The sequence below is a fragment of the Phyllostomus discolor genome, chromosome 2 (assembly GCF_004126475.2).
Source record: "Phyllostomus discolor isolate MPI-MPIP mPhyDis1 chromosome 2, mPhyDis1.pri.v3, whole genome shotgun sequence".
NCBI lineage: Eukaryota > Metazoa > Chordata > Mammalia > Chiroptera > Phyllostomidae > Phyllostomus > Phyllostomus discolor.
Window position 1 is genome coordinate 144024542 of NC_040904.2, and position 8639 is coordinate 144033180.

General features: G+C 40.5%; 1 pseudogene; it reads right to left on the bottom strand.

Moving 5' to 3' along the window:
* Positions 1-460: 460 nt before the first annotated feature.
* Positions 461-2007, bottom strand: LOC114512665 (annotated as a pseudogene).
* Between the last annotated feature and the right edge of the window lie 6632 nt (positions 2008-8639).

Genomic DNA, 8639 nt, shown 5'->3' on the forward strand with positions numbered 1-8639 from the left:
AATGGCTTTTATTGGGAATGGTATGTGTAGGTGTATACAGCATACTTGCACAGCTCATCAATCAAAGTCAAAAAGGCTATAGTCATACAAAAACAGGTATTATCTATAGATAACAATTGACGGAACACAGAGATTTGTCAAAGGTCAGGGTCTGTTAGTCATACTGATGCCAGAGGGTCTTTAAGACATCTTTCATGAGATAAGGAGTTTACTCCTTGTGCCTTGAACTTAAACATGTGGTTTTTATCACCAGGGCTCTACACACAAAGCAGAGCAAGCTTCAAAGGATACAATGTACATTTCAGGCCTGAATCCCACAGGAACCCTCGGTGTTAATGTTGAGTCATGTCTGCCACCTGTGTTTTTACCTGGTCTTCCAGGGAGACTTACTAGCCCCTTTCAGGGCTTGCTCTCCTGGGGCTGCAATCTCGGAAACCACACAGAGTGGTCCCCAACAGAGGCTCTTTTTAATTGATCAAGTTTGTAGTATTTAATGAATGCATGAGCTTTACAGACTGAAATACTTTTCTTTTTAATTACCTAAAAATACCCAGGATGAATGGGAATGAGGTTATTATCTTAAAGTTATAACTGCACCCACAGAGTACACATGAGAATTACCTAGTTAAATTTGAACAACCTCTCTACCCTAAATTGAGCAATCCAGGATAAACATCACTTTGGGGATTGTATTTTTCATTCTGTTCTCTTACTGTTCATGCAAACTAGAAAGTACCCAAAAACCCACTTTATACCCCAGTATATATGGGCTCAATACATGCTGTAATTCTTTAAATGGAATTATATATTAGCATAATTATTTATACATACTACATTTTTAAAAAAGAAGTGAGGTGATTTCATCAGCATATTTCATGGATGATCACATGGAGCCAGGCAGAGTTGGCATTAGTTCCATTCATCAAAGCTGCTTGTGGAAAGTGGCAGAGTTTGAGCTGGGCTTCTAGGGTGAGCCAGCTGAAACTTCTTCCTCACAGCCCACGTCCTTATTGGGGTCAGTCCAGTTTCTGTTTCCATATTTTTTTTATCGGTAAGGGGGGGTCCCACCTGGGCTCTTTTCTACATCAACTTTTCTAAGTAGTTTCTGTAGATCTATCTGACTGTTACCAGGAGTAATTAAGACATTTGTAACTTGACTTGACAACACTTTGGAGTTGGGCTTCAGGGTAACACACCACAGGTCAGAGACCATAACTGGCTTTTGGTGGCAGATTCTGGCCTTTGGTGGTAGAACAAGCTCCTTCCTTTCATAAAAATTCTGTGTTTTCTTTCATTTTACAGTCTGTAGATCTTTAACTGTTATCTTCATGGGTCCATTTTATTTTTAATGGTCCAGCCTGAAGTGCTTTAGTGGGACTGGATTTTCTGAGCAGCAAAGGTGCTGTGGGTGGAGGGGGTGGAGGCGGCGAGGGTGGAGGAGGAGGAAGATGGCCCGCTGGCTGTGGTCATGTGGCAGGAAGTACAGCCTGGGATTCTCCAGGAAGGGTTAGAAAACAGGCAGGCACATTTGTAGGCTTATCACTCATGTGACAGGTTTGACCACAGCTTGGACAGGAAGAATTTTCTGAGATGGTCTTCAGCACTTCCTGGAGCTTGCACAATTCGCTTTCCAAAATACAAAACTGTTATTTCAGACTATGAAGTTCTCGGTGGCAGAAACAGGAAGGAAAGACGATGTCTTTGAATACTTCTAAACCCTGGATTATGCAGTTCTGGCACCAGTTGTATATAGGCCGTATTCTTCTTGTCCAAAGTTTTACTGCATCTTGGATACTGGGAAATTTGAAGTTCCAGGATGATCTTAGCTGGCTTCTGCTACAGGGCATTTTTGTTGAAGAAATAACCACTTTTTCTGCTGAGGGTGGCAGAGGGGGAGGTGTAATTCTTTTGGACTGAAAATGAGAGGCTTTTTTTTTTTTTTCAGTAATCTTTTGGCTTTTGTTTTTACCTTTCTTCTTTGTTGTTTGGACTTAAACATGATTTTAGTCTAAGAGCTGGAGGATTAGATGACATCTAGGCAGTGGCCTCACCCTCCAGGACTATAGCTTTTTTATTTTATTTTTTTAATCTTCATATTCTCATTGCCAGCTCAGTGCCTGGAATATAGTAGGTGCTCAATGTTTGTTAAGGAGTTTCTGGCATAGTTCTGTGGTTTAAAAATATGCTCTCAATCCATTGGAGCTTACTTAAAGTGAACAAGCTCCTGAATTCCCCACCAGCTCTTTCAGACCCATCTGTGTGCATGTTTCCCAAACCTTCTCTGTCATTCGCTTCCTTGCACTAAGGTACTATTCCTTCTTGATACAACTCAGTGATCCCAGACAGTAGCCAGGGGTTACTTTCCAGACAACTGCCTGGGGGAGCCCTTCCCCATGATCGACTGAAAACCACTACTCTTTAAGTCGTAAGAGTGGAGTGTATGTAAAACTTAGTATATTTTATTTTTTAATTTGTTTAAACACAAGTCACATTTATTAGAGTCATCGACTGTCAGTGACGGTGAGCTTCTAGCTGGTCCTGCTGTTCCTGGACCCACAACGCTCCATGGCGGTCACAACGTCCAAGCCGTCTTTCACCGGACTGCAGATGACAGGCGTGCCATCCAGCCACTCAGTCTTGGCAGTGCAGATGAAAAACTGGAACCACCTGTTTTGAGTCCAGTATGTGCCATGGACAAGATGCCAGGACCTGTGTGCTTTGGATGAAATTCTCATCATCAAATTTCTCCGCCTAGATGGACTTGCTGCCTGTGGTGTTGTGGTGTGTGAAGTCACTACCCTGGCACATAAATCCTGGGATAATTCTGTGAAAGTAGGATCTTTATAACCAAATCCTTTCTCCCCAGTGCTGAGAGCACAAAAGTCTTCTGCTGTCTTTGGAACTCTGTCTGCAAACAGCTCGGAGGGCTCATGTCAGCGGCAATGTCGAAGAACTTGGTTGGGTTGGCCATGGCTGGGCATGGGGAGATCCAAGATGGCAGTGGCACCTGCAATACAGCCTGATTTTAATCACTAAAATTCAATTTTGTTATTCTGAGATGAAGAAATAGCAGCTTAAATATATTTTCAAAACCCCAGAAAGTTATTTTAACATTTAGCTTCTTCATAAATAAACAAATAAATACTATTAAGTGGGAGGTTTTTAAGTTTTGAGCTTCTCAGGATATAGCAAGTAACAAAACAGAGAGCCTATTTCTCAATGGGGCAGACACACTTTAACCAAATATATACTATAATGATAGATTTTACGTATAATGAAGAAAAATAAAGGAAGATAAAGGGACAAGAGTGACAGGGATTGATAAGTGGTCAGAGAAGACCTCTCTGAAGAAGTTGTACTTGAGCATGGACATGAAAAAAACAAATGAGCCATGCCATAGACCTAGGGGAACCAGACTAGCAGGTGCAAGAGCCCTGAGTGGGAGCCAGCTTGGTTTGTCCGACCAAGTACCCAGTGAGAGTAGCAAACTGATTCTAAATGTGATTACATGTGTATCAGTTAAACTTCCATCACAGGAAACACTCTCATTATGTAATTACAAAGAAATTTGGGCACTTACAAAACCACTGCAAAGGTTAGAAGAGCAAGCACTAAGCTGATGCTCAGGCCTTCCTCTAGTCCAGGCACCAAGTTTCATTGGAGCTGAAATCCACAGCTCCAGAAAGAAATATGGAATGATTTTGTGACCTAATAGTAGCTGTTGTAGGTTTGGTAAATTGCTGGTTCAAGATACCAGATTTGGGTTGTTTTGCTGTCTCTTTCCACCTGAAGACATGACTATCAAGACATGATTATCATTCAGAAACATCCAATTTCAATCTTGGTGACCTCAGTTCTAAGTTGGTGCTCAGCAATGAGGTCTGGACCACTGCCAAACCAGCCTGCCAGTAAAGCTGCAGCCTCTGCCACAATCACAAAGGTGTGCAATCAAGAGGTTGCAGATGAACTGGTGATTTTAAGGATAGATGCCAAGGCCATGACCCAGGGAACAGGAAGCCCTCCTTGCTGCCACCACAGCCATCTCTTAACACCCACACCACCACCCCAAGTGTGATATCTGAGACTATGCTTCTCTGCTACAATAGCCAGAGCAGCCAGAAGGGCCTTCACCCTGCTACTACCTTCCTAGCCTTTCGTGTACATACAAGCCATAGCTGCAACACAGTCTAAGACATGCAATTTTTCATTGTCTAGGGTCTGCAGGATGAGAAAGGACGTTAGAAGACTGGAATGGATGCTGGCAGCCTCTAGGAGTGTAAGGAGGAAGATAGTGGTGGAATATGATTTGTTTTACATTTTGGCAGGATCACTTTCACTGCTATGGAAAGAATACACTCTAGCAGGTGAATAGCAGTTAAAGGGCTACAGCAGTAGCTTTGGTGAGAGATAGAGAGAGACTTAGACTGGTGACCAATGAAGACGTAAGGAATGGTGAACTTACATATTTAGTAGGTACAGCCTATAGAATTTACTGACAGCTATAAGGTGTAATAAAAGTAAGGAATCCAGACTGTCTTTAGGATTTTGACCTGAGCACCTGGATCAATAGTAGAAACATGTACACAGGACACTGTACATGTGTCAATACAGGGAAAGATATGGGTTATAGGGAGAAAGCCCTGCCATTTATATTAAGCAATAAAGGATACCTGGCACACAGTAAATATTCAATTGGTACTAATGATTATTTTATTTTATTTTATTTTAATTGTTGTTCAAGTACAGTTTTCTGTCTTTTACTCCCACCCCAGCCCACCCACCCATCCCTCCCGACCTCCCTCCCATCTCTACCCCCCTAGTTTTTGTCCATGTGTCCTTTATACTTGTTCTTGTTCTATACTTGTTTTTTTTTAATTAAAGTAAAATTTTTGTCTAATTCCCTGAAGCTGAGGTCACCAAGATTGAAATTGGGTATTTCGGAATAATAATTATGTCTTCAGGTAGAAAGAGAGAGCAAAACAACCCAAATCTGGTATTCTAAACCAGCTATTTGCCAAAGCTACAACAGCTACTATTAGGTCACAAAACCATTCCATATTTCTTCCTGGAGCTGTGGATTTCAGCTCCAATGAAACTTGGTGCCTGGACAGGAGGAAGGCCTGAATAGCCTGAGAGATGTCTCCTTTCCCACGGCCCAGCAGAAGAGAATGGGGTCTCCCATGTCCAGTTTATGGCACTAGCCACACAGAGTTCATGAGAAACAATTCACAGAGACTCTAATATGGAATCAAAAAAGAGAAATACAAAAAGGAAATGAAAATCCAAAGGAGGGGAAATATACAGATGTAAGAATATTCCCCCCACTGCCACACACACAGGCTCTTAATAATAGATAACCTAATTACTAAACACTTGGGGCATTGTTCTGAGAAATTGTCATATATAAATCTTTGAATCTTTACAACAAACTTTGAGGAAGGATTATTGCCTTCATTTAATAGATAAGGAAACGGAGGCATAGGGAGGTTAAATAACATGCCTAAGACCATATAGTTAATAAATTGCAGAGGAGAAATTTAACTCAGGCTAATTGATTCAAGACTTCATGGTATTAAATACATCCTACCCAATTACACCCTTAGCTAAGACTTTTATCAACATTGGGGAAAGGTTGTATTGGAGGGCTGGAAAAAGGTGGGATATAGCAGTGGTTTTTGTAGGGAGCCTGTAGGCAAACTTGGTTTGAAGAATGTCATTGTCACTAAAAAATGATTTACAGACCCTTGTAATATTGGTGCTGTGACAAACCTCAAAACGAAAATAGCTCAAATACAATAGAAATTTATTTCACACATAAATTTGTCCTGATTGCTCTCCTCTAAGTGCCAGCCCATCTCGTGGCTCATTCATCTTCAACGCATGATGATTTCCAAAGCCCCTGTGTTCATCTCTGTCAAACCAGAGGAAGGGAAAAGAGCAAGAGCATTGGGAGGATCTTACAGACCAGTTCTGGGGGTGGCACACCTCACTTCGCCTCACATTTTATTGGCTAGAACTCAGTCACCCCACTGCATGTAACTGTAAGGGAGACTGGGAAATGTTGTTTAGCTAAATGCCCAGCTGCCCCAACTGATCTCATCCATGACATGATTTCTCTCAGCTTTGATCTCAAAAAAACTAAACTTTAGTTCGGGATAACCTTGTTTTCTTTCCTATGTAAAATTTACATTTAGGTCAAGCAGACTGTGTGACTCTTCCAGCTTGCTTACAGAGAAGTTTTACATTAATTTCTGGAAGAATTTTAAGTAAATAGCTCTTCTCTGAAAATGTAATTCATAACTTTTTTCATTACTTCCTTTTTCATGATATTAATAGGACATTACAATCTTGCAGAAACTTGTAAGGCTCTCACATTTATAATGACCCTCAAAACTTTAATCAATAAAACACTTACAATCTTGTTATGTTTGTCTAAGTTATTGATACTTAAAATTTTAATGCCCTGATATGGGCAAATATATAAAAATGCCATTTTCACCTATTGCAATTTATATGTTAATGAAGAAGATTAGGTGTTTCTGAAAGTAGTAATGATAATATCCTTATAAAAAACTAAGTAGATTGTGCTTAAAATTTCAGGGATGTCTCTTTATCTTCTCCAAGTTCCAAACATTCCCTGTTATAACACACATTTTTACTTTGTTTTCCACTAATGATTCTGCCTCCACTTCCAACCTGTGGGGATTTTCCTAACATCGTCAAGCAATTCTCTGACACCAACAAGGTGTCCTATAATTCAAATCAATTCTGACACTACCTACCTGGGGATGGCATCAGATCCCTCAGGTTAAGTGCTGAGTCCCAGAGGGCTGCCTCTCCCCTCACTCTGCTGCCAATCACAAATTCAGGTTATTGCCTATGCTTCCGACCAGCAGGCTATACATTGGAGCTTCCAATGACACCTTCCTTGGGTTCAATTAATTTGATAGAGCAGCTCTCAGAACTCAAAGAAACATTTTATTTATTAGATCACCACTTTATTATAAGAGGATATTACTCAGGAACAGCCAGATGGGAGAGATACATAGCACTATGGTTGGAGAAAGGGCTTGGAGCCAAAAAATCTACAAATCCAAGTGGGAAATCTTCCATTCCAATAAATCCTCATGTTTCCACATTTATTGCATGCCCATATAGGTAATCGGGTGTGGGTTCCCTGGTGATGAAAGACATCTGACTAGCAGCTGAAAGACTTACCACATCTAGAACATTTCTTCTTTCTTCTTTCCAGCATGAATTCTCTGATGTAACATAAAGTATGAACTAGAATCAAAGGTTTACCTCTATACTCATTACATTCATAATTTTCATTCCTGTGTGGTTTCTATAATTAAGACCTGATTTTTTACTGAAAGATTTTTCTACCCTTGTTACTTGAATGTAGTTACTGTCGAGTATGAAGTCTTTGATATCTAATTTGAACCAAAAAAGAATGAGTATCAAAAGAGGCATTTTTGGGAGATTATGGTTACCAGGGGATACATATTGTGATTCAAGATGTTTTTGGTTCTTTTGATGCTTTGTTCATCATGATGGTCTGATCCTAAAACTAGTCACATGTACACAGGGGTCTACAGGAATCACAACGGTACTAAATTGAAGTTTAACACAGGGCTCTGGAGAGACTTTGGTAGCTTTTTCTCTTTGCCGTTTCAGTCCCTTCCAGGGCATAGAGTTTGATCTCTAGCACTTAGGTTTGTTGTCTATGTCCACTTGCTTCCTGCCAGGCCTGGAGTCCTTGTGGAGGGCACACCCTATACATCCATCCACCAGGTCCTTGCGAGCATATGAGGAAGAAGTCCTTTTAGTTTCACCCACCTCCACTTACCACAGTCAATCCAGTCATTTCTGAACATGGTTATGAGGAAGGACTTTGCAAACTCAACCTCTCCCAAGTTAATTAAAAAACCAAACAAACAGATGGGCATTGCTGATAGCAATACAGGCAAACTGTCATCAAAAGACATTGTAAGTGCATTCAGTCCCCTATTTCTACTGTCCCTGTAATATTCTAGTCTTCCATACTAATCCTGCTTTCTAGATTCTAGGGTGTAGGACTTTAAAAAACAAAACCAAAACAAGAAAATAATCACATGTGGAAGTTGACTGAAGATAATGAAGACTCAAAAGTAATTTTGGCATATTGGGTGGATGAAGAAAAAAAAGAAATGGGATGTCAGATGGTCAATGCCATCTTTATGGAGTAGGCTGCACTGAGCCAAGACACAGAACACAAGCTTCTGATCACCATGCAATCAGCCAATGTCTGCAGGCTGCCTGTTAGGACACTCAGTGCTGGAGCACTCCTGGTACAAGACTCTCCAGCATGAAGACACTTAGAGGAAACTTACCACATTGGCCATTCTCGAGGCTTTTTCTCCCTGCTGATAGCTACATGTTCATGTGCAAACTTAAAAGAATAATGTCTAATATTGGTGCCTACATGGTATATGTCTGATCATAGGGTATCATCTCCAAGGGAAGTTTTTACCTTAGAAGAGCAACCAGATACAACTTTTCAGGCTTCCTAAATCATGCAAACAACTGGACAAAATCTCTGGTTGCCCTTTGTATAACACTAAATATGAAAGAATTTTCTGGCAAAGAAATCAATTGAA